Consider the following 25,661-nt stretch of genomic DNA (forward strand, 5'->3'; position numbering starts at 1 on the left):
CACATTGATGTCATGGGGTTGAAGGGTCCCAAGGCAGAAGATAAGACGTTCTTCTCTCTTCCTTTCTCAGGTGGTGAGGGAGTGGCGAAGTTCTCGGCAGAGTGGGAGGGGGAGTTCAAATGTTTGGCCACAGGGCGGTGAGTTGATTTTCAGGTGTCGTGGAGATGTTCTGTGAAGCAAGATGTGAGAAGGCATCAGTTTCCTCATCTCCTCGCAGAGCACTTTAGAGAACATCTCCTAACACCTGCACCAATCAACCCCACCGCCCTATTGGATTCATACCTGTGTGGGCAAGCCCCAATGGATTTCTAACCCATCGCCTAAACCACACGTCTACCACCGCATGCTTACAGAGGATACAGAGCTAAGGAGGATTGTAGGGACTGGAAGAGGTTTCACAGTTTAAGAGTGTAGTGGGGACTGGAGGAAAATACCAAAATCTGGAGGGTTTAAGATTGAAGGATTCTGCAGAGAAATGTTACAAGGTTCAAGCCAGGATTCTTGACAGTGAGGAGTAACAGAAAATTCTTGGGGTCAACGTCCAGAGATTCTTCAAAGTTGCCAACCAAGTTGTTAGGGTTGTTAAGAAAGCCAATGATGTGTCAGCTTTCCTTAGTAGGGGATTGAGTTTAAGAGCTGTGAGGTTATTCTGCAGCTTGATACAGCCTGTGGTTAGACCACGATTGGAATATTGTGCTTAGTTTTGGTTGCCTCATTTCAGGAAAAACGTGGAAGCTTTGGAGATGGTGCAGAGGAGATTTATCAAGATTCAGCCTGGACTGGAGGGGAGGACTTATGAAGAAAGGTTGAGGAGCCAGGGCTTTTCTGTTTGGAATAAAAAAGGATGAGAAGTGACTTGATAGAGGTGTATGAGATGATGAGAGGCATACGTAGAGTGGGTGGCCTGAGTTTTTTTTCCAATTGCGAAAATGGCTATATCTTGGAGGCAAAATTGTAAGGTAATTGGAGGAAGGTTGAGGGGTGATGTCAGAGGGAGGTACTTTAGACAGAGTGTGGTGGATGAGTGGAATGTATTGCCAGTATTGGTGGTAGAGTCAGATACATTAGGACATTTGAATACATTTTGGATAGGCACATGAATGACAGCAAAATTAATTTCTCAAAATGGAGACCTGTGACCAGTGGTATTCCACAGGGATCCGTGCTGGGACCACTGTTGCTTTCGATACATATCAATGATTTGGAAGAAGGTATCGGTTCCTTGATTAGTTTGCAGATGACACTAAGATTAGTGGAGTAGCAGACAGTGAACGGGACTGTCAGAGAATACTACAGAATATAAATGGATTGGAGAGGCGGGCAGAGAAACGGCAGATGGAGTTCAATCTTGGCAAATGCAAGGTGATGCATGTCGGAAGTTCCAATTCAAAAGTGAACCCACAGTAAATGGAAAAGTCCTGGGGAAAATTGATGTACAGAGATGTCTGGGTATTCAGGTCTATTATTCCTTGAAGGTGGTAACGCAGGTCAGTAAAGTGGTCAAGGTGGCATAAGTCATACTTTCCTTCATTGGACGGGGTATTGAGTACAAGAGTTGGCAGGTCATGTTACAGTTGCTTAGGAGTTTGGTTTAGAATATTACGTACAGTTCTGGTCTCCACATTACCAAAAGGATGTGCATGCTTTGGAGAGGGTGCAGAGGAGGTTCACCAGGATGTTGCCTGGCATAGAGGGCGCTAGCAATTTGGAGAGATTGAATAGTTTTGGATTATTTTCATTAGAAATACAAAGTTTGATTGGGGACCTGATTGAGGTCTGCAAAATCATGGGATTTATAGACAAGGTGAATAGCAAGAAGCTTTTTTCCCCAGAGTGCCAAACTCAATTACTAGGGGTCACGAGTTCACAGTAAGAGAGGAAAGATTTAGGGCAGATATGCGTGGCAGGCCCCCATACGCAGAGAGTGATGGGGGCCTGCAACACTTTGCCAGCGGAGGAGGAACAGGCAGGAATGATAATGTCAGTTAAGATGTATCCACACAGATGCCTGAATGGGCAGGGAGCAGATCCTCACAAAATAGGTGAAGGGTTTAGACATAGAATCTGGATCAGCGGAGGCTTAGCGGGCTGAAGAGCCTGTTCCTGTGCTGTGATTTTCTTTGTTCTTTCAATGGTCTGCAGGTTAAATTGATCTTAGAGTAGGATAAAAGATTGGCACAAAACTGAGGGCTGAAGGGCTTGTACTGTGCTGTACTGTTCCTTGTTTTAAATAGGGAGAGTTCCGATGGCAGGAAGAGGTTTCAGGAGGCTGGAGAGGATGGGATCTGAATGAATAGACACATTACGAAGGGTTTACTAGGATTGTCGGAGGTAACAGAGACAGCAATGATCTGATCTGGAGAAGACGGCCCAGACTGGGAGGGTTGTGGGGACTGGAGGTGGTTTCACGGGGAGCACATAGAGCCACAGGATGTTACAGGAATGTGGAGAGCTGTACTGTCTACATGTGTTCATGAAGATGGAGAGGTTGGGAGGGATGGAGCAGCTTACAGAGAGAAGGATGTTAGTAGGATGGAGCGGTTTACACAGACAGGGAGGATTTTCGGTGAATGGAGCAGATTACAGAGATAAAGTGGATTGTATAAACTGGAGGACCAAACAGAGATATGGAGGGTACTCGTGACTGAAGATGTTTACAGATATAGGACGTTTAACTTTGCAGATTATTTAGATATGAAGAGTGTGGAGTCTGACAGATTTTCCAGAAGGGCAGTAATTTTGGTCGGAGACATTTTCACAGATAAGGGAGCATTAGGAAACTCCTCCTGAATGGTCAAGGTGGGAAGGGTTATAGGGGAGGGTGACATTTACACAAGTAGGGGCGTAAATGCTGGAGAATGTTATAGAGATGAGTAAATGGATGGAGATACAGGAGGGGCTTACATTGAAAAGGTGGGTGTTAGCGATGGGATGATGTTACACAGAGAGTGAGTCTTGTCCGAACTGGTTCGGGAGAATCACAGGCTTTCAGTGGGTTCGACAGATCGGGAGTGCTGCAGGGACCTGAGAGGGTTGTTGTGTCTCCACCGAGTGATCGGGTCTTTAGGACTGGAAGAGGTTACGTAGATACGGAAACATTGAAGACAATGGGTGCCGCCTTCTTTTTCTTGAACAGAGCCTCAATATCCTCCATCAGCCAGGGATCCCTAAACCTGCCAGCTTTTCCCGTCACTCTAACAGATATCACACTTTTAAAATCCTCCCATTTGCCAGTCATTCCATTTCCTTCAAACAGACTCACCCAGTGGATGGGTGCATGATGTGGAGGAGCTGCTGTTGGACTTGGGTGGACAACGTTAAAAACCACCCAACCCCAGCTTACAGTCCAGCGGGTTTATTTAGAGGCACTGGGTTTCATCGCGCTGCTCCTTCAGCAGGTGGTTGTGGAGCTCAATAAACATGCCCAGAATTTATAGCAACAGGATTGCAGTGTCATGGAATATAATATCAAACACATTTAGTTGAAGTTTTCATCTTTAAGAATGATTACCTGGATTTCGAAAGCTGGTCCTTTGAATTAAATCTGTTGGACTATAACCTGGTGTTGTGTGATTTTTAATTCACCCAATCGACCTCTGCTCAATCTGCCAAATAGCCCCAAAATTGGCCCTGCTCCAGATTAAGACCTTACTCTGTGGACCTGCCTGAACTTTTTCCATAACTATGTTAAAACGAAGACAGTTGTGGTCATTGGACCCGAAGTGCTCACCGACTGACACTTCAGTAAATGACTGAACTCGTTTTCTGAGGGGAGGTCTCGTTTTCAGCTGCCTGAGTAGAGTGGGGCCCTCTCCATTTTGATCTCGGAAACTTTCTTGGACACATTTGACAAATTCCACCCCATACAGGACTTTTTACACTCCGGGTGGTCCAGGCAATCTAGGGGAAGGTAAAATCTCCAACCAATACTATTCCATTATTTCTATATGTACCTGCAATCTCTCTACACATTTTCTCCTCTCATACCCGCTGGCTATTTGTGGGTCCAGAACACAATCCCAGCAGACTGACCAACCCCTTTTTGATTCTAAATTCTAACCATATGACCTCATTTGATCACCCCGAAAGAGTATCCTCTCTCAGCACTGTTATGTCCTCCCTTACCAAAAGGGACAACTCCCCCTCCTCACATACTTGCCCTTCTATCACGCCTGTAGCTTCCGTGTCCTGGAACACTGAGTTGCCAGTCCTGGCCTTCTCCCAGCGATGTTTCTGTTATGGTTATAATATCCTAGTCCCCAGAGCCAATCCATGCTCTGATCTCGTCTGCCTTACCTGTCAGGTCTCATGACTCGAAATAAATGTCCTTTAAACCAGAAGTCTTTTCCCTCCCTTTACTGTGCCCCGAGATATCCTGGATAGAAAACATGCTCTCGATGGCTGATGCATTTTTCCCTTGACTGATCAATGGGTCGTCTCTTACTTAGAGTCCAAAACCCTGCCAAACTAGTTTAAACCCTCTGGGGTAAGACAAACAAATCTCCCCCCAGGGATACTGGTGCACCTCTGGTTCAAGTCTAACCTGCCCCCCTTTTTCAGGTCACCTCTACCCCAGAAGAGATCCCAATGATCCAAGAACTGAAAACCCTGCCCCCTCCACCAGCTCCTCAGCCACGTATCCATCTAGCCGATCTTTCTATTTCTACCCTTATTGGCATGTGGCACTGGGAGTATTCTGGAGATCACAACCCTTGAGGTAATACTTCTTAACTTCTTTCCGCACTCCCTGTATGTATTTCACAGGATACCATCCCTTTGACTAACTGTGTCATGTGGACCAATGTGAACAATAATCTCTGAATATTTATCCTGCCACTTCAGAATGTTCTGTAACTGCTCAGAGACATCCTTGACCCTCATACCAGGGAGGCAGCACACCATCCTGGGGTCTCTTCTGCAGCCACACAACCTCCTGTCTGTCCCCCTCACAACTGAATCTCCTATCAGTATCACTATCAATAGAGAGGATCTGACAAACAGAGATTGGGAGGACTATCTGCAGTTGGGTCTATATTTGGAAAGTGGGAGTACGTTAAAGCGATGCAGTGAGAGTTCAGGGCCAGTGTGTTCCTGACGAGGGAATAGCAAAGACAGCAAGTCCAGCAAATACTAATCAAGTGATAATGTGAGTTTGATAAAGAAAATACACTGCAATAAACACAAGTGAAGCCATTCAAAAGTATAGGGACTGCAAGTTGGGCTCCAGAAAAATAAATGTATTTTAGCAGTATAGTAAGGATAGGAAAATTACTGAGGGAAGAGTTGGAAACTAAAGGACCAATCTGTGCATGGAGCCAGAGGAAGTAGGTGAGGTCTTCAATTAATACTTCCCATCTGTATTCACACAGGAGAAAGGCATTGTACCCGGGGATTTCAGTTGGGATGGCAAGTTTCTCGAACATGATCCATTTTTTCACATGCATAAAGTTGGAGGAATCCCCAGTGCCCAATGAAATGTATTCCAGGCTGCTATGGGAGGTAAGGAAGGAGATTGCTGGGGCCCTGATGGATATGTTTAATACTTTGTTGGCCACAGGTGAAGTGCTGAATGACTGGAGAATCGCTAATGTGGTTCCTTTATTCAAGAAGGGCAGCAGGGATAGGCCAGGTAATTACAGAGCAGAGAGTCTGACAGCAGGGGGAGGGAAATCATTAGAAACAATTCTGATTGACAGAATGAATCAACATTTGGAAAGGCAGAGATCGATTATGGATACTCATCACGAATTTGATAAAGATCCTGTCCCAAATTCAGCTGAGATTTTTGTTTGAAATTATGATTGAGGATTTTGATGAGGGCAGTGCAGAAGATGTAGGTTACATGGAGTTCATTAAGGAGCTTGACAAAGTCCCTCCTGGAATGCAGGTCCAACAGACCAATGGGATCCAAGGCAATTTGGCAACCTGGATCCACAACGGTGGAGGGTAAGTTTTGTGTTTGAAATTCTTTCACCAGCGGGTGTACCACAGGGATCTGTGCAGCAACCATTGCTGTTTATTATAGAAAATAGAACATCGAAAAGTACGGCACAGAACAGGCCCATAGGCCCACGAAGTTGTGCTGAGATTTAATCCTAATGTAAAATATAGTAACTTAACCTACGGACCCTTAGATTAGATTATATTACAGTGTGGAAACAGGCCCTTCGGCCCAACAAGTCCACACCGACCCGCCAAAGCGCAACCCACCCATACCCCTACATTTATCCCTTACCTAACACTACGGGCAATTTAGCATGGCCAATTCACCCTGAGCTGCACATCTTTGGACTGTGGGAGGAAACCCACACAGACACGGGGAGAACGTGCAAACTCCACACAGTCACCTGAGTCGGGAATTGAACCCAGGTCTCTGGCGCTATCAGGCAGCAGTGCTAACCACTGTGCCACCGTGCCGCCCCTCAACTCACTGCTATCCATGTGCATGTCCAGCAGTCGCTTAAATGTCCCCAATGACTTCGCTTCCACCAGCACCGCTGGCAACGCATTCCATGCATTCACAACTCTCTGCGTAAAGAACCTACCTCTGATGTCTCCTTTATACCTCCCTCCTAATATCTTCAAACTATGACTTCTCGTACCAGTCAATCCTGCCCTGGGGAAAAAAGTCTCTGGCTATTTACTCTATGCATTCCTCTCATTATTTTGTACAGTATTATATACATTTATGAGTTGGATGTGAAAGCAGAAGGTATCATTAGTAAGTTTGCAGCTGACGTGAAGGTGAGGGTGTTGTCCACAGTGAGGGAGATGGTCTCAGGCTACAGTCTGAAGATTGAGGCTGGGACAGAATTTCAAGACAGGAATTTAAATAGAGGGAAAACTGATTCATTAAAGTGCATTTATTCCAAAGTAAAAAGCCTAACAGTTAAGGCAGATGAACTCAGTGCATGGACGGGAACATGGGACTGGGGTACCATAGTATGACAGAAACACAGCTGAGGGAGGGGCAGGACTGGGAGCTCAATGTTCCAGGGTACAGATTCTACAGGATGGAGAGAACAGGAGGTGAGAGAGAAGGGGGAGTGGAGTTTTTGATCAATGAAAACATTACAGCAGGACTTCGAGAGGATATTCCAGAGAACGCCCAGTGAAGCCATAATGGTGCAACTGAGAAATGAGAATGGGTCATCAGTTTGATATGACTGTACTACAGGCCCGCAGTAGTCAGCGGGAATTTGAGCAGCAAATATGTCGGGAGATCTCAGAGATCTATAAAAATGATAGGATTGTAATGGTCGGGGAGTTTAACTTTCCAAACCAAGACCCGGACTGCTAGAGTGTTCAGAGCTTGGGTGCGAAGAATTTGTTTGTCATATTTAAGAAAACTGTCTCAGTCAGAATGTAAATGGTCAGACTGCAGAAAGGGGGAAAACCTGACCTCCCCTTGGGAAACAAGGAAAGGAAAGGGACTGAGTCATTAGTGGGGCAACACTTTCGCAAAGTTCTCACGATTCTATTAGTTTGAAAATAGCGATGGAAAAGGATAAGCCTGGTCCACAAGTTAAAGATCAAAACTGGCCTTGCTTCAAGAGCTTTTAACAATTGATTGTGGAGGATATTTGCAGGTAAAGGGACGTCAGGCAGGTGGGAAACTTTCAAAAGAGAGATAAAATGAAAGGTCAGGGCCATCATATTCCTGTTAGTGTGAATGACAATGCTGACACAAGTAGGAAACATTGGATAAGGGGGGGTATTGAGGCTCTGGTCAACAAAAGGGGGCACATGTCACATATAGCCAGCTGGATTAAGGGAATTCATTGAAGAACATTGCGGGTGGAGTAATACATTTAAGAGGGAAATCACGAGGGCCCAAAGGGGACCTGAGAAAGCTTTGGCAAATCAGGCTGAGGAAAATCCAAATTGATTCTACATGTATATTAACAACACAAGATTAACTAGGGGGAGAATACGGCTCCTTGAAGATTAATGGAGCCAGCCACAGGAGATGGGTGAAATACTAAACGAAAATGTCATGTTTGAACTTACTGTGGAGGAAGACTGGTGAAGTCAGGGGGAAAAAATGTGATGTCTTCAAAAGACTCCAGATAACAGGAGGTACTAAGAGGTATTAAAATGCATATAAGGGAGACAAGTCCTTGGGAACTAATGAAGTATATCTCAGGATATTGTGAGAAGCTCAGGAAGAAATTGGGGAGTCCCAAAAAGAGATTTTTCTATCACTGATAGCTGGAAGTTATCAGTGTCTCCAGGGAGCCTGGAGGGCGGCTAATGTTGTGCCAGTGCTTAGGAAAGGCTACGAGGGAAAGCCACGGACATCAACACCAATTGGCTTGATGTCAGTGGTGCATACATTGTTGGAAGCAAGTCTGCAGGTCAGGAGTTATATGCATTCCAAAGACAAGGATTGATTAGGGATAGTCAGCACAGCTTTGGAATACGGCGTAGAATGCTGATCATCCTGATTTAGGAAGCATTTTCCGAAACTGTAAATGCTGCAAGGATTGATGAAGATGTTACTGATACGGTGTGACAGAAACGGAGAGGCTGAATAAGCTGGAAAGTAACATGGGGGTGGGGGGGATGAGATAGTTTTGGCAGATAAGGTAAAGGAGAATGCAACGAGTTTTCTACAGCACAAAAGTACAAAAAAGCAACTGGAGAGACACGAGGGCCCCTCAAAGATCAGTGAGGCCATCGATGTGTGGAACCACAGGAGATGGGCAAGAGCCAAAATGAGCATTTCATGTCAGAACGTACTGTGAACAAAAACTAGGAAACAAAGGAAAGAAACAGTGATGGCTTGTAAAGAGTCCCTATTACAGAAGAGGTGGCACTGGAGGTCTTAGAACAGAAAGGGAGAGAAAGCCCTAGGTCCTAAACAAGTGTATCCCAGAACATTGTGACAATGTAGTGCCAGGGACATGAGCAGGGATATTTATATCATTGTCTTTCTCATTCCCATTGGGTGGAGGTGGCTGAGGGGTGACCTTATCAAGGTTTAGAAAACCAAGAAGGGTACAGGAAAGTTGATTAGCCAACGTCTTTACCCCAGTGTAGTGGGGTCCATAACTAGATGGGATTGAACTGCAAAAGGAGAAGGTGTTAGCAATTCTGGAAAGTGTTAAAATTTGTAAGTGCCTTGCACTAGATAGGATTGATCCTTGGATTCTCTGGTAAGCCAGGAAGGAGATTGCCAAGCCTTTGGCTTTGATCTTTATGTCATCATTATGTACAAGAATAGGGCCAGATGGCTGGAGGATAGCAAATGTTGACCCCTTGACCAAGAAGGGAAGTAAAGACAACCCTGGGTAATTATAGACCTGTGAGCCTTACTCCGATTCTGGGTAAAGTGTTGGAAAGGCTTGTAAAAGAGGCTAGCATTTACAATCATCTGGAGGTGAATACGTTGATGAGGGATAGTCAGCACGGTTTTGTGAAGGGTAGGTCATGCCTCACAAACCTTATTGACGTATTTGAGAAGGTGACCTAACAGGTGAATGTGGGTAAAGCAGATATTGGTAATGCAGATGAACAGAGAGATCACTGTGTCTATGTACATGGATTCATTGAAAGTCGCCACCCAGGTTGAAAGAGTTATTAAGAAGGCATTCAGCGTGTGAGCTTTTATTGGTACAGGGATTGAGTTTCAGAACCATGAGATAATGCTGCAGCTGTTCAAAACTCTGGTGCAGCCGCATTTGGAGTTTTGACTATGGTTCAGACTAACGCATTACAGGAAGGATGTTGAAGATTTGGATAGGGTTCAGAGGAGACTTACTAAGATTTTACCGGGTCTGGAGTGAAGGACTTACGAGTAACGCTGAGAGACTTGAATCTGTTTCTGTTCGTGAGAAGACATTTGAGGCCAATTAATTGAGACATATAACATAAACAGAGAGTTAGATGAGTTGGACAGTGAGAGCCTTTTGTCTTGGATCGCGATGCCTAATGCGAGGGGAGACAGTAAATTGAGGTAGATACTAATATTAATAAATAGATATGGGACAGATGCCAGAGGTAGGTTCTTTACTCAGAATAGCCGGGCCATGGAATGCATTGGCGGCAACAGTGGTAGACTCGCCAACTTTAAGGGCATTTAAATGGTCATTGGATAGGCATATGGACAAGAATGGACTAGTGTTAGCTACTTGGGCTTCAGATTAGTTCCACAGGTCAGCGCAACATCGAGAGCTGAAAGGCCAGTACTGCACTGTCATGATCTGTGTTCTAGAGGGCACAAATATGAGATGGGAGAGGAAAGACTTAGATGGGATTGGAGGAGAACATTTTTCACACGGAGGATGGTGCAGGCATGGAATGGGTTCCCAGGGGAAGTGGTAGAGAAAAGTACAATAACAACATGTAAAAGACATTTGGGCAGGTACATGGAGAGGAGAAGGTTTGAAGGGATATGGGTCAAGTGCAGGGAAACATGACTTGTTCAGGGACTCTGGTCAGCATGGACTAGTTGGACCCAAGGAACCGTTTTCATGCTGCATGGCTCTGTCTCCAGTTATTGGGTGAGGAGATAAGGCATGTGATAGACACTGTAGCAAGTCACAGTGATAGTGATTGTAGTCTGGAATGCAGTACATTTCAAATATGTGCAGGGGCTATCGGGAAGGGAGGAGGTTACAGAGACAGGAACTGTTATAGGAGTTACAAATTATTGAAGACACTGGTGCACAAGACATGCCACAGATACAGTGTTGCAGAGTAATGAGTCTTAGTACAACAGAACTTACAGTAGATTAGATTAGATTAGATTAGATTACTTACAGTGTGGAAACAGGCCCTTCGGCCCAACAAGTCCACACCGCCCCGCCGAAGCGCAACCCACCCATACCCCTACATTTACCCCTTACCGAACACTATGGGCAATTTAGCATGGCCAATTCACCTGACCTGCACATTTTTGGACTGTGGGAGGAAACTGGAACACCCGGAGGAAACCCACGCAGACACGGGGAGAATGTGCAAACTCCACACAGTCAGTCGCCTGAGGCGGGAATTGAACCCAGGTCTCTGGTGCTGTAAGGCAGCAGTGCTAACCACTGTGCCTCCGTGCCGCCCAGGGGTGGGGATTGAGCCTGAGGGGTGTGTGTACTGTGCTCCCCCTCCAGCACTGTATCTATGTCATGTCTTGTTAGCCGATGTTTGGAGCCCACTCTTGCTCTCTGCTCTGTGGGCTGTGAGTGATCTTACCTTATGCAGGATTTATTGAAGACTCCAGATCTCCCTTCCCTTTGTCTTTCTGGCTGACCAACTATATTCAATGTGGTGATGGACGGGACACCCAGCAGATGGGAAGTCTATTGAGTCAGGAACCTACTGGAGACAGAGAAATAGACAGAATGGGATGTTAGACGGATGAATTGAGGGTTACACATACAGAATGGCACTAAGTCACACAGAGATCTGGAAAATCCCAGTCTGCATCCTTAGCCTGTTCTGCCTCACCTCTCTGGAGTGGAGAATTCTGTTGGCTCAGGATCTGGAGTAGCTGCAAGAGTGAGAGACACTGACAGAGGTAGCAATTAGACCCACACAGTGAGGGATACCACATGGAGAGAGACTGAGTGATATCACCAGACTGCTTGAAGATGTCAGTATCAAATAATTGTGTAGGAAGAACGGGTTTTGCTTCAGTATGCACTGGCATTAACGATCAGGAATGAGCAACCTGTGAGCAGGTGAAGTGATGGCCGAGAGGTATTATTGCTAGAGCATGTCTCCCAAACCTCAGCTAATGTTCAGGGGAGACAGGTTTGAATCCCACCAACAGAAATGGGGGAAGTTTAAATCAATAATTAAAAACAACTTGCAATTACAAATTCATGAATAAGTATGAAACCATTGCTGATGTCCAAAATAATCTTTGTTCATCAAAAAGACACTGGTCCTTTAGAGAAGAACATCTGCCTATCCTCACGTGGTCTGCACGACATACCCACAATAAAGTGTTTGTCTCTCAATTTCCCTCTGAAATGGCCGAGCAAGTTACTCAACTCAAAGGCAGCTAGGGCTGGGCAAGAAAGGCTGGTCAGCCAGAGACACCCATATCCCACAAGTAAATAAAAACAATCCCATTGTACTGGGACCCGATGGAACCATGATGAGAACGGAGTGTTGGTAATTATGTTGGCAGGTTTATGGACAGATCTTTAAACTGATAGAGAGGATGCAGGGACAGGGTTCAAGTGAAAGGAGCTTTCCAAATCCAAAGAGAAAAAGTGAAGCATCAGAACAGCATGGGAATGTGACTGAAGTCAAGCAGACAGGAACAGGATGGAAAAACTTTAACTAAAACTGTACATCAGGTTTGTGACAGGAGATTATGGGAAAGATTAAATTATGTTTTATTTTGGAATGGACAAAGTATTTTCAATAAGGTAGATGGATTTGTGACACAGAGATAAATGGGATTTAGACACTAGAGAGACATGGTTACAGGACGAACAAAAGGTGGAACATAAATATTCAATGGTTCACAATCTTGCGGGGTCTAAGGCAGAATGGGAAAGGACGGTTGGGTAACGCTGACAGACATGGGTAACAAAGGCATTACAGAGAAAGTATTTGGTCACAGATCATGAAGTAGAATCTGTCTGAATGTAAATTCTGGCTACTACTTGCCAAGGTCACAAGCAGCAGAACAGTTTTAGCCACCGAACAGGATTTCCTTGCTCATCATTGCATTAAACCGGAACTGATTGGAATTTTTAACAAAGGCATTGAGTAATTTTGGGAAACTTCAATATTCGCATAATCTAGCACAATCACACTGACAAGAGTGATTTTCGAAGAGGAGAATTTTTTTTCCCATCGGTGTTTCTTTGAATATCACATTGTGCAACTGGCGAGGGACGCAGCTATCTCAGAGCGACTGTTGTCTGATGAAGCTGAGTGAATGAGTAATGGCACACAGAGAGATCCTCTGGGAAACTGGGATAAAGTGAAATTTAATTAATTCTAAAGCTTTAACATGAATCACAGAATGGACAAGACACAATGTGAAACAAAATAGCCCATTTACATGGGTTTGAGAGGAGGACTGACCAAGGGTTAACAGGATGAACAGACTAGAATGTGTGTCTGTAAGCAAACAGTTGAAAACACTTGAAGAATGGTGTACAACAATCAACAAAAGGACATTCCATTGAAACAGTCAAAACCTCAGCAAGAAATTTCCTGCTGTCCCTCACTCAGGACAAATGGATTTTATTAGATTATCAGGCTTAGAAGATCACCAAAAAGTACTAACAATTCTAAAGTGAGACAGTGTTTATGCAGTAAGTGTTAGAGCGATTGTGAACTGTTTGCTAGCAGGAGGGGGGCAGTGAGAAGGGAAATCATTGTCAGGGTTTGATGAGATGATAGGAACAGGGAGAGGTGAAGGTGCTGGAGGTGGTGAGAGTGTTACAGAGAGTGGTCAGGGCCTGAATGGTGTTACAAAGCCAGTATGGATTGCTGCAGCTGGAGGGGTTCACAGAGGAATGGAGGGACATATGTATTTAACTTATTCATTCATGGGATGTGGGTGTCACTACCAGAACCAGCATTCTTTGCCCCACTGCTAATTACCCAGAGGGCAGCTCCAAATCAGCCATATTGCTGTGGGCCTGGAGTAACATGACAGCCAGACCAGGTTAGAATGTCAGATGTCCTTCCCTAAAGGATGTAAGTGAACCAGATGTATTTCTCCTCCTGATCAGCAATGCTTTTATGGTGACCTCACCAGTGTCCACTACAACTTGACATCCCAACTCCTACTCTCAATGCTGTGACCCATGAAGGAAACCATCCCAAACGCCTGCTTCACCAGCCTGTCTCCCTGTGACACCACTTTCAAAGAAATGTGTACCTGCATCTCTGGCTCGCTGACTGACAACACTACCCAGGGCCCGAACATTAACTGTACAATCCTGCCATGGCTTGTTTCACCAAAATGGAACACGTCACATTTATCTAATTAAACTCCATCTGCTATTCTTCAGCCCACTATCCCAGCAGGACTGTTCATCCTGTTTTATCATAGTTAACCTTCTTCACTGTCCAGTATATCACCAATTTTAGTGCCACCTACAAACGTATTTACCAGGAAACTAATATTCTCAGCCAAATCAATTATTCAAATGACAAACAACCTCAGTCAGAAAAACAAAATGTCTCCAACTACCCTCTGTCTCCGACCTTGAGGTAAATTGTATATCCAGTTGACTAGCTCCTCCTGGATGCCGTATCCTTTTACCTTGATCAGAACATCTTACCCAGTTTTCCATACGGAACGTAGAACATAAAACAGTACAGTATAAGGCCCTTGAGCCCTCAATGTTCTGCCGACCTTTTATCCTCCTCCAAGATCAAACTAACCTATATACATTTCATTTTGCACTATCATCCATGTGCCTTTCCAAGAGTCTATTAAATGCCCCTAATGTATCTAACTCTACGACCTCCACTGCAGTACATTCGACACACCCACCACTCTGTGGAGAACCAAACTCTGAAATCTCACCTTAGCCTTCTTCCAGTGACCTTAATATTATACTCCCTTCTGATAGCCATTTCTGCCATGGGGGAAAAAATAATCACAGTTCACTGTGTCTGCACGTCTTATTATCTTGTTCACCTCTACCAAGACGTCCCTCATCCTTCTTCACTCCAATGAGGAAAGCCTTACCTCCCTCAACCTTTCTTCATAAGAAATGCCTCCAGTACAGGCAGCATCCTTGTAAATCTTCTTTTTACCATCTCTAAAGCTTCCAAATCCTTCCTGTAATGAGAGAACCAGAACTGAATGTAATATCAAAGTGTGGTCTAAGCAGAGCTCCATAGAGCTGCAGCATAGCCTCACGGCTCTGAAACTCAATCCCCCAGCTAATGAAAGCCAACACAACGTATTCCTTCTTAACAACCCTATCTGCCTGTGTGGCAACTTTGAGGGATCTATGGCCGTGGAACCAAACATCCCACTGTTACTCCACACTGCCAAGAATCCTACTTTTAACCCAATATTCTAAATTCAAGATCGACCTTCCAAAACGAATCACTTCACACTTTTCCAGGTTGAACTCTTTCTGCCACCTCTCAGCCCAGCTCCCCATCATGTCAATGCCCCGTTGCAACCAGCAACAGATCTCCACACTACCCACCACTCCAACAATCTTTGTGTCATTGGCAAACTTACTAACCCAATCTTCCACTCCCACATCCAAGTCATTTATAAAAATCACAAAGAGCATGGTTCCGGGAACTGATCCCTGCAGAACACGACTGGTCACCGAACTCCAGGCTGAATGTTTTCCATCTAACATCACCCTCTGTCTTCTATAGGCCAGGAATTCTGCATCCAGACAGATAGGTTTCCCTGTATCCCATGCCTCCGCACTCTCTGAATAGTTAGAGGTAATGAGGTGCTGTATGAAAGGATGGAGAAGTGCTGTGGGGACTGGAGAAGGTTGCAGTGATATCATGTGTTGGAGAGGCTGGAGGGTAGATCAGTAAGGGCTGGATGTTACAGACAGAGTGGGTTGTAGGTGCTGGACAGGATGACAGACATAAGGATTTTTGTAGCGTTTTGGGGATAGTGGACACAACACTAAGTGTCAAAGTCATTTTAGAAAGAGATAAGGAGAGTGCAGAAGTGAAGGTGCCAAATTTGGAGAAGCCCCCTAATCATTAGAATATTACTGTCACTGGGCATTATCACTATCACGAGACAGGATCTGGCAAACACAGACTGGGAGGAACTATTTGCAGTTGGGTTCATATTCGGATAAAGGAAGAAAGTTAAAGTGATACAGTGAGAATTCAGGACTAGTGTGCTCCCAGAAGAGAAGAGTGAAAGACAAAGACAGTAACTCCAGTGAATACTGGTCAAGCGATATCGTGAGCTGGATAAAGTAAGGACAGTGCGATGAAAACAGGGGAAGCACTTCAAAAGTATAGAGAGTGCAAGGGGTCCTTAAAAATGAGGAGCAAAGAATGGGCTTGAAATACCCTTGGGAGATACTGTTAAGAAAAGGCCACAAGGTATTTTATCAATACAGTTAGAGGAAGAAGATTACTAGTTAAATAGTTGCGCCTATTAGAAACCAAAGGAATAATCTGTGCATGGAGCCAGAGGAAGTAGGTGAGGTCTTCAATGAATACTTCCCATCTGTATTCACACAGGAGAAAGACATTTTAGCCGGGGATTTCAGTTGGGATGATGAGGTTCTACAACATGGTAAGATCAATAAGGAGCAAGTATTAAATGTCTTCACAGGCATAAAGGTGGAGCAATCCCCAGAGCCCAAAGAAATGTATCCCAGGCTGCTATGGGAGGTAAGGGAGGAGACTGCTGGGGCCCTGGTGGATATATTTAATACTTTGCTGGACACAGGTGAAGTGTCGAATGACTGGGGGATATCTAATGTGGGTCCTTTGTTCAGGAGGGGCAGCAGGGATAGGTCAGGTAATTACAGAGCAGATAGTCTGACAGCAGGGGGAGGGAAATTTCTGGGAACAATTCTGAGGATGAATCAACACTTGAAAAGGCAGGGATTAACTCGGCTGAGTCATCACGGATTTGGCAGAGGAAGATACTGTCTGAGGAATTCAGTTGCGTGTTTTTTTAAATGATCTCTCAAAATATTGATGAGGGCAGTGCAGATGATGTGGTTTACGTGGACCTGAATAAGGGCTTTGACAAGGTCCCACATGGAAGGCTGGTCCAAAAGGGAAGAGCCACTGGGATTCAAGGCAAGTTGGTAAATTGGATACAAAATTCGTGGATAAATCTCTTCGTGTTTGAAATTCTTTCACCAGCGGGTGTACCACAGGGATCTGTGCAGGAACCATTGCTGGTTAGTCTGTCGAATAATAACTTCGATGTGAAAGCAAAGGTTATCATTCATAGGTTTGCAGACGATATGAAAGATGAAGATGTTGTTCACAGTGAGGGGGATAGTCTCTTGCTACAGTCTGATGACCATCAGATGATAATCTGAGCAGAGTTTAGTTCTGATCAATGTGAGGTCATACCCTGTGGGAGGTATGATAAGCGAAGGGCAGACATAATGAATGGTTGGTTCTTGCCGACTATTAAGGAACACAGGGACCTGAGTGGACAATCCAAATATCCCTAAAGGTGTCAGGACAGGTGGACTGGGTAGGGAAGGCACCTGAACTGGGAGCAGGAGGGGGACCCATATCCTGGTGGGGCGAATTGTTAGAGCTGCTTGAGAGGATATAATCTAATCTGGCAGGGTGTTGGACCTTAAACACTCGTAAGGTCAGAAAGAAGATTGAGACTGTTGCACAAGTTAAAGACAGCAATTTCAACAGACAAGGCAGGCAAGAACATAGCAGAGAATAGGGGAAAACCGATGATTAAGCTGCATTTATTTCAGTGCAAGGGGCCAGACAGCTAAGGAAGATGAACTCAGAACATGGATTTGAACATGGGACTGGGATATTATAGTTATTACAGAAACACAGCTGAGGGAGGGACAGGACTGGCAACTCATTGTTTCAAGGTAGAGGGACTGCAGGAAGCATCGAAGGGGAGGCAAGACAGGATGTGTGGTGGTGGGCTTCGATTGCAAGAATAATCACAGCAGTACGTCGAGAGGATATTCCTGTGGGATTGCCCAGTGAAGCTATGTTAGTGGAACAGAGAAATAAGAATGGGTCATCACTCTGACACAATTGTCCTATTGACCCCGAATAATCCGTGGCAGACTGAGAAACAAATATTTCAGGAGATCTCAAATATCGATCACAATAATAGGGCTGTTCTGGCAGGGGTTTTTAAACTTTCCAAACTGAGACTGGGACTGCCAGCGTTCAGCATTTGCAAGGGAGGAATTTGGTAATTGCGTTCCAGAAAACTCCCAATCAATATATAAATGGACTGAAAAGAGAAACGGGCAAAACCTGACCTCCACTTGGGAAACGAGGTAGGGAAAGGGACTGAGGCAGTTGTATGAGTTTGAAAATGGCTATGGAAAAGGACAGGCCTGGTCCACAAGTTCAAATTGTAAAATGGGGCCAGACTAATATTGACCGTATCAGCCAGGAACTTTCAAAAGGTGATTGGAGAGTCTATTTACAGGGAAAGCGAAATCTGGCAAATGAGAATATATTAAAAGTGAGATAAATTGAGCCTTCAGTGCCAGCATTTTCCTGTTTGTGTGCAGGTCAATGCTGACAGCATTCGGAAACACTGACTGTCTGTTGAGAGTCTGGTCAAGGAAAAGGGGGCACATGTCAGCTGGATCCAGGGAATCCACGAGGATCACAGGGGCTGTAGGAATACACTTTGGGTGGAAATCAGGAATGCAGAAAGGGTACATGAAATAGCCTCGGCAGAGAAGCATAAGGAGAATCCAAAAGTGGTTGTATAAATATATTAAGTGTAAAAGAGAAACTCGAGACAAAATAAGGGCCCTTAAAGATCAATGAGGCCATCGATGTGTGGAACTGCAGCATACTTCCTAAGACCCTAAACAATTTTTTCACTCCAGAACTTACTGTGGAGAAAGACTGGGGAATTCAGGGAACAAGAGTAATATGTTAGACCGCAAATGGAGTTCTCTGCAATTCCAGTCACCCTGCTATAGGAATGACGTTGTGAAATTTGAATTTGCTCAGAAAAGATTTACAAGATATTGCCCGGGTTGTTGCTGAATAAGCTGGGGTTACTGTCACTGGAGAATCAGAGACTGAGGGGTGACCTGACAGAGGTTTATATAAACATGAGGGGTATGGATTGCGTAAACTTTCAAGGTCTTTTTCCAGGGGTTCGAGAGTCCAAACCTAGAGGGCATAGGTTTAAGGTTAGAGGGGAAAGATTTCAAAGGGACTGAAGGGACAGCTTTTTCAATCACATGGTGATACGTGTATGGAATGAGCTGAGAGAGAAAGTAACATAGACAAATACAATTATAACATTTAAAAGGTATCTGGTTGGGTATATCAATAACAAGTGTTTTGAGGTACTTAGGCCAAATGCTGATAAATGGGATGGATACATTTAGATCTTCTGGTCAGCATGGATGAGTTGGACCGAAGGCTCTGCTTCCATGGTATTTATCTCTATGACTTGAAAAGAGGGCATATTATAGAAGAGGTGGTGCTGGAGGTTTTAAAACACAAAGGTATGGACAGCACCACGACCTCATTAAGTGTATCATAGGACATTGTGGGATGCTAGGCAAGAAATTGTGGAGCACCGAGCAAAGGTATTTGTGCAATTGACAGCCAAGTGTGATGTGCTGGAAGACTGGAGGGTGGAATCGTGGACTGTGAAGGAGGTTTGCTAAAATGGATCTTGATAATATGGCTGAATGGGCTGAAAAACCATGGATGGAATTAAATCTGAATAAATGCGAGGTAGTGCACTTGGTAAAACAAACAAGGGTAGAGCTTATACAATTAATGTTCGGGCCTCGGTTAGTGTTTTAGAGCAGAGGGATCTCCGGGTTCAGGTACATAATTCTTGAAGTTTACATCACAGGATGGACAAGGCACTGCTTGGCATGCCTGACTATTGCTCAGTCCATTGAGTGTAGGATTTGGGACATCATGTTGAGATTGCACAGATATTGGTGTGGCCTGTTCTGCAGTACTCTGTCCAGTTCTGGTCGCCCAGTTATTGTGAGGATATTATTAAGCTGCAGGGGTTTCAAAAGAGATTTACCAGGATGTGGCTGGGTATGGAAGTCTTGAGTTCTGAAAAAAAGCCTATCCAGCCAGTCTTTTTTCACTGGAGCCTGGAGGATGAGAGATGGCCTGATGGAAATTTATGAAAGAGTTGAGGGATATAGATAGAGTTAATAGCAGTTGCCTTTTCCTCAGGATGGGGGAGTCTCAAGTGGAAGGGCCACATTTTTAAGGTGAGAAGAGGGATATGTTAAAAAAAAAGACATGGGGGCTAATTGTTACACAGAAGGTGGTTTGTGAGTGGAATAAACTTCCTGAGGAAGGGGGGAATGTGGGTACAAATACAATGTTTAAAACACATTTGATTAAGTACAGAAATAGGGAGAGGTTAGAGGGATATGGGCCAGCAACAGGCAGCTGGGATGTGTTTAGTTTTAGGTTACGTTTGGTACCAACTGAAGGGTCAGTCTCCATGCTGTATCGTTCTATGACAAGAATATATTTTATTCCATTATTTATGAAAGGCTGCAATGGAAAGCCAGGGAACTTAAGACCAATTAGCCCAACGTCAGTGGTGGGTAAGTTGTGAAAGTGATTCTGCCAGACAGGGGTCACATTCATTTGGAAAAGCAAAGATTGATGAAAGATAGTCAGCAGGGCATGGTGCAGACAAAGTCAGGGCTCACTAACTTGATTGTTTTCGTAGAAGTGGTGACCATACATTGTCTACACCAACGCCAGAAGGGCCTTTGACAGGGTTTAGCTTAATATACTGGTTAGTAAGGTTAGATCACATGGGATCAGGGAGAGCTCGCCAACTGGATACAAAATTGGCTTCACAGTAGGAGACAGAGGGAGGTGGGAGAGGGTTGTTGTTCAGACTGTAAGCCTGTGACGAGCGGTGTGCCATAAGGATGAGGGCTGGGTCCACTGATGTGAATCATCTACATAAACGATTTGGTTGAGAATAGAGGAGCCATTGTTTGTAATTTTATGGATGATCAAATTAATGGTGTAGTGGGCAGTAAATAGGGTTATCAAAGGGGATCTCATCCAAGGGGGGCAGTGGACCAAGGAATGAAAGATTGAGTTGAATTCAGATGTTGGATTTTGTTAAGACAAACCAGGCAGGACTAACATAGTCAATGGCAGGGCCCTGGGCAGTGTTGTCGAACAGAGAGAGACCAAGGGCTACAGTTACATTGTTCCTTGGAAGTGGCATCACAGGAGAAAGCAGCATTTGGTACACTTTCCCTCATTGGCCTGCACTTTGCTATATGAGTTGGAGATATTTGTAACATTGTCCAAAATATTTCCCTTGGGCAGAGGAGGCTATGGGGTGAACTTATCAAGGTTTACAAAATCTTGCGGGCCCTGAGTAAGGTGAATAGCCAAGGGTAGGTGAGTCCAAAACTAGAGGGCATAAATGGGAGGAGTGAGAGCAAGGATTTAAAGAGGGAGCGGAGGGCCAACATTATCCACAGAGTGTGATGCATAGACAGAACGAATTGCCAGGGGCACATGGAGAAACAAGAACAATTGCAACATGGTAAAGACATTTGGGCAGCTACATGGAGAGGGAAAGGTTTGAATGGATATGGGCCAAACACAGGCTGAAGCGATTTGTTCAGTTTGGTAATCCTGGTCAGCACGGCTTATTCGGACCATAAGTTCTGTTTCCGTGCCTCATGACTCGGTCTCCAGTTGTTGGAGGAGGAGACTACTGAGATAAGGCATGGTGTAGACACTGAAGCAAGTTACAGAGACAGGGATGGTAGGTTGGAATGCAGTACATTTCAAATATGTGGAGGGACGAAAGGGAAGGGAGGAGGTTACAGGGACTGGAACGGATGTAGGAGTTACACACTGTTGAAGACACTGGTCAAGGAGACATGACATAGAGACATGACATAGAGAGGGAGCGCAGAACAGAATGACCCCAGGCAGCAGTCCCACCCTCTCGTGGGAGGCCTGCTTTCCTCTCTATTATACTGATGCTCACTAAGACAGCACAGCCCTGGATCGATAACTGTGACACTCCCGATGCTGACTCAGTACAAAGTAAGTTAAAGTAGGGGCAGTGATTGAGCCTGGGGTGTGTCTGTACTGTGCTCCCCCTCCAGCACTGTATCGATGTCATGTCTTGTTAACCGATGTTTGGAGCCCTCTCATTGCTCCCTGCTCTGTGCACTGTGAGTAACCTTACCTCACTGCAGATTTATTGTAGACTCCAGATTTCCCTGCACTTTGTCTCTCTGGCTGACCAAACATCTTCAATGTCGTCATGGACGAAACACCCAGCAGCTGGGACTTCCACTGAGTCAGTAACTTCCTGAGTACGTATAGGAGACTGAAAGATAGATAGAATAGGAAATTAGACAGAAGCAGTGAGGGTTACACAGGGAGAATGATACTGTGTCCCACAGATATCTGGAAACTCCCAGTCTCCATTCCTGGCCTGCGCTGTTGTATCCCTCTGGAGTGGACAATCCTGTTGGCTCAGGATGTGGAGTAGCTGCAAGAGTGAGAGATGCTGACAGAGGCAGCAATAAGATCCACACAGTGAGGGATACCACATAGAGAGAGACTGAGTGATATCATCAGAGTGCAGGATGATTTTAGGATGAAACAAGTGTGTAGGAAGAACGGGTTTAGCTTCATAATGTATCTGTGCTCAGGGTTGAGCAACCTGTGAGCAGGTGACGTGCTGGCTTGGTATTATTGCGAGAGCATGTATGCCAAACCTCAGTGAATGTTCTGTGGAGGCAGGTTTAAATCCCACCATCAGAAATGGAGAAACTTGAAATCAATAACTAAAACAAATGGTAATTAACAATCCGTAAATACGTATGAAAACATTGCTGATGTACAAAGAAAAGCCCAAACACTTGTCTTTTAGAGAAGGACATCTGCCCATCCTCATGTGGTCTGCAAGACATACCCACAGAAAAGTGTTTGCCTCTCAATTACACTCTGAAATGGCCGAGCAAGTTACTCAGCTCAAGGGCAGCTAGGGCTGAGCAAGAAAGGCTGGTCAGCCAGAGACACCCACATCCCATACCTGTTTTAATAAATAATCCATTAGGATGGTCCCACTGGAACTGTGCTGTGACCAGTGTCCTGACCGATCATGTCAGTAGGTTTATGGACAGGGCTTTAAACTGACAGAGAAGATGCAGGGACAGGGTTCAGGTGAAAGGAGATTTCCAAATCCAACGGGATAAGGTGAAGTATGGGAGCAACATGGGAATGTGACTGAAGACAAGCAGAAAGGAACAGGATGGGACAGAGTTTAACTAAAACTGTAGATCAGCAAATAGATTTGTGACAGAAAATTGCGGGAAAGAGTAAATTATGTTTTTTTTTGGAATGGATAATGTCTCTTCAAAAAAGTAGATTCATTTGTGACACAGAGATAAAAGAGATTTAGACACCAGAGAGACGTGGTTACAGGGCGAACAAAAGGTGGACATAAATATTCAATGGATCACAACCTTATGGAAATTCAGGCAAAATGGGTAACGCTAACAATAATGGATTACAAATTACAGAGAAAACGTTTGACCTCAGATCATGAAGTAGAGTCAGTTTGAATGTAAATTCTGGCTACTACTTGCCAAGGACACAAGCAGCAGAACAGTTTCAGCCACTGAACAGCATTTCATTGCTCATCCCTGTATTAAACAGGAACTCATTGGAATTTTTTAACAAACACATTATGATAATTTTGGGAAACTTCAATATTGCCATAATCTGGGACAGTCACACTGACAACAGTGATATTGGAAGAGGAGCTCAGAGAACTTTTTTCAGTGTTGCTTTGAATAAGATTGTGCAACTGGCTAGGGACATAACTATCTCAGAGCGATCGTTGTGTGATGAAACTTAGTGAATAAGTAATATCACCTGGAGAGATCCTTCAGGAAATTGTGATAAAGTGCAGTTTAAAGAAATATAAAGTTTTAAAGTGAATCACAGAAAGGACACGCTACAACTAGAAATAAAAACAGCCAATTACATGGGTTTAAGAGGAGAACGGACTAAGGTAAACAGGCTAAACAGACTGAAACATGTGCCTGTAAATGAACAGTGGAAATCATTTGAAGGAACAGTGTAAATCACTCAACAAAAGGACATTCCATTGAAGCAGACAGCACGAAATTCCCACCGGCCCCTCACTCAGGACAAAATGTATCATATTAGATTATGAGGATGAGAAGATCATCACAAAGTACTTAAAATCTTAAAATGAGAGCGTGTTGAAGGAGTAAGTGTTAAAGGGATTGCAAAGGGTCTGCTAGCAGGGGGAAGGCAATGGGAAGGGGAATCATTGTCAGGGTTTATTGTCACAAAAGGAACAGGGAGAGGTGAAGGTGCTGGAGGTGGTGAGAGTGTTACAGAGAGTGGTCAGGGCCTGAACGATGTTACAAAGCCAGTCTGAATTGCTGCAGCTGGAGGGGTTTGCAGAGGTAGGGAGGGACATATGTATTTTTATTTATTCATTCATGGGATGTGGGTGTCACTGCTAATTACCCAGAGGACAGCTCAGAGTCAGTCATATTGCAGTGGGTCTGGAGTCACATGTCGGCCAAACCAGGTTAGAATGTCAGATGTCCTTCCCTAAAGGAGGTCAGTGAACCAGATGAGTTCTTCCCACTGATCAACAATGCTTTTATGGTGGTCTGACCAATATCTTGTACAAAATTACATCCCAACACACACTCTTAATGCTCTGCCCAATGAAGGAAACCACCCCAAACACCTGCTTCACCAGCCTGTCTACCTGTGACACCACTGTCAAAGAACTGTGTACCTGGGTCACTGACTGACAACACGACCCAGGGCTCTAACATTAACTGTACAAGTCCCACCCTGGTTTGTTTCACCAAAATGGAACACTTCAAATTTATCTAATTAAACTCCATCTGCTATTCTTCAGCCCACTATCCCAGCAGTGCTGTTCATCCTGTTGTATCACAGATAACCTTCATCACTGTCCACTTTACCACCAATTCCAGTGTCAACCAAAAAACTGACTTAATGGGAAACCAATATTCCCATCCAAACCATTTATCCAAATGACAAACAACAGTGGACCCACTCCACCGCTGGTCACATGCCTCCTGTCAGAAAAACAGCATGTCCCCCATCACCCTCTGTCTCCTACCATCAAACCCAATTTTCAGTCCAGTTGACTAGCTCCTCCTAAATGCCGTATCCTTTTACACTGATCTGAGCTTATTACCAAGTTTAAGATACTACAGGTAGAACGCAGAACAGTACAGAACAAGACCCTTTGGCCATGGTGACATGCCAATCCTTTATCCGACCGTAAGATAAAAAAAGAGTGGCAGATAAAGTTTAATTCAGATAAATGCGAGGTGCTCCATTTTAGGAAAGTACATCTTAACAGGACTCAAACACTTAATGGTAAGGTCATAGGGAGTGTTGCTGAACAAAGAGACCTTGGTGTCCAGGTTCATAGCACCTTGAAAGTGAAGTCGCAAGTAGATAGGATAGTGAAGAGGGTGTTTGGTATGCTTTCCTTTATTGGTCACAGTACCAAGTACAGGAGTTGGGAGGTCATGTTGCGACTGTACAGCACATTAGTTAGGCCATTGTTGGAATATTGCGTGCGATTTTGGTCTCCTTATATCAGAAAGGTGTTGGGAAACTTGAAAGGGTTCAGAAAAGATTTACAAGAATGCTGCCAGGGTTAGAGGATTTGAGCTACAGGGAGAGTGTCAGAGGCTGAGGGGTGACCTTATAGAGGTTTACAAAATTATGAGGGGCATGGATAGGGTAAATAAACAAAGTATTTTGCCATGGGGTGGGGGAGTCCAGAACTAGAGGGCATAGGTTTAGGGTGAGAGGGGAAAGATATGAAAGAGACCTAAGGGGCAACTTTTTCACGCAGAGGGCGGTATGTGTATGGAATGAGCAGCCAGAAGAAGTGGTGGAGGCTGGTACAATGGCAACATTGAAGAGGTATTTGGATGTGTATATGAATTGGAGGGGTTTGGAGG

General features: G+C 44.5%; 1 long non-coding RNA gene across 1 annotated transcript in view; it reads right to left on the reverse strand.

Moving 5' to 3' along the window:
• Positions 1-79: 79 nt before the first annotated feature.
• The window catches only part of LOC140453312 (uncharacterized), a 45,581-nt gene continuing 19,999 nt past the window's right edge, over positions 80-25,661 (reverse strand). The window contains exons 3-5 of the long non-coding RNA XR_011952347.1: positions 21,842-21,985; positions 11,191-11,316; positions 80-169 (exon numbers count right to left, since the gene is read on the reverse strand). This is a non-coding gene — a long non-coding RNA (uncharacterized lncRNA). The remainder of the gene's footprint in view (positions 170-11,190; positions 11,317-21,841; positions 21,986-25,661) is intronic.

This window comes from Chiloscyllium punctatum, chromosome 27, assembly GCF_047496795.1.
Source record: "Chiloscyllium punctatum isolate Juve2018m chromosome 27, sChiPun1.3, whole genome shotgun sequence".
Classification (NCBI taxonomy): Eukaryota; Metazoa; Chordata; class Chondrichthyes; order Orectolobiformes; family Hemiscylliidae; genus Chiloscyllium; species Chiloscyllium punctatum.